Consider the following 8,032-nt stretch of genomic DNA (forward strand, 5'->3'; position numbering starts at 1 on the left):
GCAGAAGAATAACAGTTTGCTTAGGAATAAAATAACAAGGATCTGCTTAGAGACCAAACTGAACAGCATGATGTCTTGCCCCAAGCTCTGTAGTCCAACAGTGCGATAGAAGCCCAAAGAACAAGACTGAGCCCCTATGAAAGAGTATTGGGATGCCCTATGATGCTACCTTCATACCCTATCGTCTCAGTTGCTGCCTTAGACCTGTAATTAAATGATAATCCTGTTCTCCAATACTGTCAAAGTCACTTACTTTCAGTTTCCATTCTCAGGTTCAAGCTGCCTTAACTAATAACAGTCCCTCTGAAGTGTTTCAAGTTAACATTTACATATTATAATTGATATTTTGGAGATATAACATTGAGAGGTTTTCATATAATTTTACAGTACCTTTTATTTAATTTACACCCTCCACTTTATGCCATTCCAGTCTATAAGAGTTGACTTTACGCCACTGTACTCTATATGCTATTTACAGTATTTCAGGCAACTTTACAACACTCTACTGTATGTCACTAAATTCTATGCTAAACCACTGGACGTTAGTCCACTGTACTCCACCCAACTACGCTGTACGCCACTCCAGTGTACACCACTATACTCTACGCTACTATACTCTGGTGTGTACAAGTGAGGTGAGAAGGCTGAGTAAAGAGGTGCACGACTTATGCAAATTTTAAGGTGGTGTGTAAGTTGAAATGTGAGTTATAAGTATGACATGTTAGTGTAAAAGTGGTGCTTAAATGATATATTTAAGATATAACTAGAACTGAACTCTTTCTAATGTTTGCATAGTTTAAGTTGGGTTTATAGTAAATATAAATTAAGTTTGCCTAATTAGAACTTATGTTTGACCTTGTTTGTGTGAATATATATATATATATATATAAATATATATATATATATATATATATACATGCGACTATTCACCCAGCATTACCAATATATGTGATTGTGCTATTGCTTTAATTGACGTCATACTGTATTAGCTATGTGTCTGTTGTTCCTTACTCAGTACTCCTTATTGATCTGTACCTGATTATTATTGCTTGGGTTGGTTGCAAGCAACCGGTCCAACCCAGTGGGAACTATACTCATCAAGTCCATTGAGTTGCTTCTAGTAAAGCATTCACCCTTTCCTGTTAAATCTTGAATAAGACCCTTGGCAGTAGTGCAAATGGTGTGAATACCATCTGAAGACTATTCGGCCACTTGATCAGAAAGGCATATACCCTTTTAACCCTCCAATGGCGATGTTGTTTCAGAACCTGAAACCAGCTCAGTTGGTCTTCATTGCAAACAGATCTATGCATAGGTTTCCAAATGCCCTGCAAATGTCTGTCTGGTAATCCATATGCCTTCTGAAGATGGACTCTTCCTTCTCAAGTGAAAAATACTCGGATTTAACTGCCCTTTGATGTAAGTTGTCACAAGGGAAGAAGGATGGATTCTGCCATTTGAAATGTTTCTTCTACCAGAGCCAAATTGAATGATTTGGTAACTCCTTTCTGCTTATATAAGCCATGGGTATACAGTTGTCTATCCGGGCCACCACATTTCTGGAGTAAAGAAGCAGAGAAAATGATTGAAGACGCCTCCAGATATCTTCCATTTCACTCCAATTGGAGGAATAAAAGAGAGTTTGTGTTGGACTAATGGTCCTGTACCTCTTGAGAGCCCAAAGTAACACCACCTTCTAATGTACTGACATCCGTTGCGGAACAGGTGGAGCCAAGAACATCCCATGTGCACTCAATATGTGTATTTACCAATGTAACTGAAGAAAAAGAGGGATTGGCAGCTGCAGAGTCATCCTGTATGTTGGATTCCATTGTTTATGGAGGTGGTGAAGTAAGTGCTTCAATAGGTAATGCACCCATGGTAACAGAAACACCTTAGATACCATGTGTCACTGTGCATTAACGCAAGACCTGACTGGAGCCAAGTTACAATGAAAAAAGAATGAAGTGATGACTGCAATACTTGCTTTGGGAGAAACACCTTTCCTAGGTCCGTCCTGAAAAGATTCCCAATAAACTCCAAAGTCTGTGGTGGAATCTAGAGTGGCATATTTTGATTAATTATTAGGCAACTCTCTTCTTTGCCATTTGAGTAAAATACCTGATGGAATATGGATTAGTCAGTCGTTGAGGTATGGGAAGATATGCAAACCCTCCTGATGAAGGAATCCTACAATTGGAGTCACTGTTTTTGTAAATACTCGCATAGTAGTCTTTAATTTGAACAACAGTTCACTGCATTTAAAGTGCTGATTATGAAATTGGGTCTATCAGGGAGGAGCAAGATGGCGGATTGACGCTGTCTCTGTGAGCCTGTACCACGATGTGGCTGCCGAGAAGTTTGTGACTCCTGCGTTTCTCACTAGCTATGGGAGAGGAACGCTAGCGGACTGGTGAGGAAAGAAATGCAACGATAAATCGGGAAGCTGAATATCTGAGCGTAGTGAGAAAGGGGAGAGTGCTGCCGCTCTGGAACTTACCTGCGAGCCCGGAACTCATCCCACGAAACTCGACTCACCTGACGGCGGCCCCACCAACAGTCCACAGTGCTGGATGCAGACGCTAGTAAGGACCGGATTTAGGTGCACACCTCGCTTGCTGCTCACCTACGTGGCGGCGCGTCTAGCAACCCAGCATGTCTCCAACTGCTTTAATTCAGGATTAGCCTTGCGGGCATGGCTGTCAATTCTGCTGTCTGAAATAGCCCCGCAAAAGAATCCAACTAGAGGGACTCGTGCCACAAATCGATTGCCGGTGAGTGCGGAGACGCCGGGGGGCGTGAGGGCGTCAGGGAAGGCTGATGCAGCTGGAGCAGAGAACGCGAAACAGGCTGTTGGTCTAGGGAAGCCGGTGCTGCGTTATCTGCATTCGAGGAAGTCAGCTGAGCTGCTAGAGGCTGATACCAACGCAGATTCCACAACGAGCAATAAATTAGTCAAAATAATTACTAACTTTTTCTGTTTAGAGCAAGTAAATAATGATAATGCGTCCGAGGGTTTTAATCAAGAAGCAGTATCTCAAAACGCTGCTGGGGGCTCAGAGCAGATAATGTCTGCTGTGATTGAAGCTGAATTAGGGAGAGGGGTGAAACCCTGGATAGTGTGAACACATTTGGAGCTCTAAGGGGAACCAAGAACAACAATATAGATCAGCCTCATGCGAAAGGCAAATTAGTAACTAGAATCAAACCTGCAGTCACAAAAAATGACTTTGCCTCCAGACTTAGTCTTAAATGGGCATATCATTGAAAATAACCAGCATGATGATGAGAATGAGAAGGAGTCTGATGAGGCGAGTGCTTGCAGTACTCCACCTGCAGAGCATAAAGTTTTGGAGCACACCGTCTTAGCTGTGAATTCAAATGAGGCCGCTGTCACTGCTGCTACCACTAATGCCACAACTGCCACAATGGCTGCAGCTACCACAACAGCCAATAGTCTAATACATCACTCTGTTGTAACTCAAGAGGAGGAAGACCAAGAAAATCAGGCCCTTGATGACGCGCGAGCGGAGCAGCAATACTAGGCAAATATAAGCAAACGGCCTCCCCGGTAATATTTAAAAAAAAGAGGAGCCTGAAAATCAAAAATCTCAAAGATACAAAGAGGAGTCAGAGCATATCTAGTGTTGGGTCTTCTAGCAAGAAAAAGGCGCAAATTAAAGTACTGCCCTCTAACAGTCCCATGCGGAGATGTGTACAGTCAAAAGGAGGGATAAAAACTGTTATGTCTAGGCCATCTGAGGTAGGGCTGACAGATAAAGCTGCAAGTGTCATCAGCGTTGTTGAAGCTGTTGAGACTGTACGGAGAGCAAGCTGCTCATAAACTGACCTGGACTCAGAGCCTTGCATGACACCTGAGAAATCCGGATGATTCTGATCAAAACGGACTACCTACAGGAGGAAAATTATACTCCAATACTCTCCCTGATATTACAAGCCTTAAAATTTCAGAGGGAAGAGACAAGAGAGCTTTTCGCCCAGATTAGGGCAGATAACCTCAGTATTCAATTATCCCTGAAGGAGGTAGCAGGGAAAGTTGGAGAAATGACAGGTGAGATAACAGAACTGCAGCAAAGTGTGGTCCCTACTGAGGGGGTTACTGCTAAAGTGGCAAACTTAAAACAGCAACACGATGATCAGATAGCGAGCTTGGAATTTAAACTCGAAGAATTGAAAAACAGGCAAAGGAGACAAAATCTAAAACTATTTGGCCTCCCTGAAGGGCGAGAGGGCTCAGACTCTAGAACATTTATTGTGCAAGTGATGCAGAAGGCCTTCCCGGATCTGGTAGACTGGGATTGGGATTGCCAGATCCAGAGGGCTCACATACTCCCACTGGTGCAACGCCAGAAGGATGAACGCTACCCAAGGCCGTTTTTGATTTATTTTGGGAATTATCAGCTGAGACAAGCAGTTTCTCTAAAAGCGAGCCCCCGAACACCGGTTGCTGTAGGGTCTTACTCTATTTTTTTTTGCTCTGACTTCTGCATGGCAACCATGGACAGGTGATGGCGGCTGAGACAATTAATCGATCCCCTAAAAGCTACAGGGGCACAAGCTTTCTTACAAGAACCAACTCGCCTGAAGATCATAAGGGGTGGCCAAACGCTCTCTTTTTTGTCTGAATTAGAGGCAAAAGAGGTATTATTAAAATGGCAGAAAGATGGGGCCGATTAGGGCCGAGAGGAAATGAGTAGCTTCTATATCGAGGCTTTAAACTGGCTAAAGAGAACAGGCTGCCCCCTTATGCTCGCGGCTCTTTATCTTACTCACTCGTTCTGTGTTAAATGGTTTCTTTTTTTCTTTTTTTTTGATTTTCTGACTGAGAAATGTAATTATCTAATTGGGTTCTTTCTTTCTCTATTTATGCAAATTATCCTCTCCGGTAACTAATATGGGGGGTTGAGATTACTTGGCGGGCACTGTGGTTATGGGGTCACAGTGAGCAGCCATTCCATCAGCAGCAGATTCCTTCTTTAGATTGCGGGAGGGTGGGTTGGGGGTTTAGGGGTGGAGGTGGTGGAGGGGGTCATGGGGGTGGGTAAAAGGGGAAAAAGTCAACACAATTTTAGGGATAGAGGAAAAAAGCAAATCAACAAGTACGAAAGGAAGTTATCAGGGAAGTAATAAAAAGTTTAATGAGTTACTTTTCAGGAAAGGCAGCAGAGAACTAATATTTACATGGGGGAGATAAAGTGTTTAGCTTCGAATGTGGCAGGTCTCAGTAGCAGGATCAAGGGATGGTTAGTAGGTGAAGAATTAAAAATGTACAATCCTCACATAGTTATGCTTTCCGAAACACACATTGCAGATAAAGACAGAGGCTTTTTAAGACAACTAGGATTTGAAGTAGTAGTAAGCTCAGTGCAAACGGTGTCTATTCGCGGAGTAGCTAAGCGATTTAGAGTAGAAATATGCAGGACGTTGTCTGATAATAGGGACAGATGGGCTATTGCTCAGCTGAAGATAGAGGCTAAACTGTATGTCTTTTGTTCACTATAATGCCCTAATACAGACAATCCATCTATAATAGAGGCAGTGACTTTGTAATTACTAAATTGGGAGAACGGTTGGTGATGGGAGATTTTACCTGTGTAATGGACTATGGGATAGACATCCCAAGGACAGGGGCCTTTTCAGAGAGCGCGGAGGACACATTCGGCAATAGGGAAGATGGGACGGTTACATGTAATTAAGGATGTCTGGGGGACCCTCTACCCCAATTTAGCAGGCTACACGTATTATACTGCTCCTCATAAACTCCACTCAAAAATTGACATGGCTTGGGCTTCAGATAACATTCTATGGTCTAGTAGCATGGAAATCTGTTCAAGGGTTACCTCAGACCATATTCCTATTCTCCTCTCATTTAAGCTGTCTTCTGGGCATAAAAGGCCACAATATTTTTCCTTTCCTAGAAATTTACTAACAGAAGAAGGTTTTGTGACTCAAACTAGGGTATTTCTAAAATAAACATAGAGACAGCCTCCCATTAGTAGTATGGGACACGTTCAAGGCAGCAACTAGGGGTTTCACCCAGCAATATATTTGGGGGCAAAATAAGGAGCGGAAAAAAACAATGGAAGTCACCATAGCAGCTATACATACAACAGAAATCCAGCATATTGAGGCAGTTGTCAGAGGTCTCCCAAATATTGAAGACCGACTTTTACAATATGAGCCGGGCAAAAAGATAGGAAAAATCCTAGTGTATAAAGGAGCAGATGACAGGGCTAAGACTACTATAAAGAGGATGAGAGGGACCAATAAAAAATTAAATGAACGGCCAAACCAAATACTGGAACAGTTTGCAGCCTACTACCGAGAACTGTACACTCCTGAAAAACAACCCAAACAAGAGGAAATATTTAATTACATACAAGGAAATCCTCTGATAAGTGTGGAGGATGAGATATTAGCAAGAGATATTACTATAGAAGAAATACAATTGGCAATCAGCTCTTTACCTTTGGGTAAAGCAGCAGGAGATGATACAGTTCCTTTAGAATTTTACAAGAGTTTTCTTGAGGAATTGCTGACACCATTTAGTCAGGTTATAAGATTTATTGGTGAAGAAGGTAGGGCTTGTGATTCATGGAAGATAACGTAAATCATTTTTTTCTTATAGAAGGCAAACTGGCGGATGAGTGTGAGTCGTATCGACCAATTTCACTCATCAATGCAGACGCAAAAATGTTTGCAAAAATTCTCACAAATTGCTTATCTCCTGTGCTACCTAGCTTGGTGTCGCTTCACCAACAAGGTTTTATCAAAGGGAGAGACACGACTGCGCACGTTACTGCCTTTGAAGTAGCAAAGGTGCGATCAACCCCACTCGGGATGATATTACTAGATGCTGAAAAAGCATTCGACCGAGTGGGGTGGGACTTTTCATGGGCCATATTAGAAGCTTTTGGCATTAAAGGGCAATATATACCTTGGATAAAAGCCTTATACGATAAACCTAGTGCTAAAATCACATATGCAGGGTTGTATTGTACCATCTTTCCGATTCTCCGGGACACCCGGCAAGGGTATCCCTTATCACCACATTTATTTGCTCTTTACATAGAACCCTTTGTCTTGACCATTCGAAACCAAGAGCTAATTCGCCCTCTTTTGTTAGGAGCTAACTGTCTTGAAGTCATTGCATACGCCGATGACACATCGGTGTTTTCGACGGATCCGGGAGGTGCACTACAAGTGATAACAAAGGAATCACGAGAGTTTGGGCTGATATCTGGGTACAAACTAAATATTAACAAAACTCAGGTTATTCAGAATTATAAATCAATTTCATCAATACAAGGGGTTTGTTCAACTGCTACATACCTAGGAGTTAAGGTGGCTGCACAAATCGAAAGAATAATCCCTCTAAACTATGAAACACTGCTGAAAAATACGATTAAATTGCTTAAGAGGTGGCATAAACTACCCATAGATATAATTGGGCGGATAAACATAATAAAAAATGAAGATCCTGCCTAAATGTCTTTATTTGTTTAGGTCTATCCCGTTGCGAGTGACCTTCTCTTTTTTTAAACCATTAGACGGGATCTTTAGCAGCTTCATTTGGGGCTATAAGAAAGTGAGAAAAGCGCTGGAACTACTAAAACTTCCCTTTAGCCAAGGCGGTCTTCATTTTCCGAATTTTAAAATTTATTTTTGGTCTGCCTTTTTTGATCGCCTCCGTAGTTTTATTAACCCTGAGAGAAGTACCTATTTTCATAAATTTATGTTGGGTGAAGAGAGTAATCAGTTTTTGTTTAGAACTAATGACCCAAACTACTTTAAAGGGTCAAATTTAAGACTGCCTGAGATGGTATAACTATATGGCGTGCTATCTCGCTATCTCACTTAAATATGATGTGCCACTACTGCATGACAGATTTCCTCTCTGGTATAATCCAGGGCTGCCATAGATATTCCATGATTCTTTAGGTAAATGTTGGATCACACACTGAGTAACTTGCATAGGTGATCTTTACGACCACAATGGTTTTATGGCTTT

Source organism: Lissotriton vulgaris, chromosome 3_1 (genome assembly GCF_964263255.1).
Source record: "Lissotriton vulgaris chromosome 3_1, aLisVul1.2, whole genome shotgun sequence".
NCBI lineage: Eukaryota > Metazoa > Chordata > Amphibia > Caudata > Salamandridae > Lissotriton > Lissotriton vulgaris.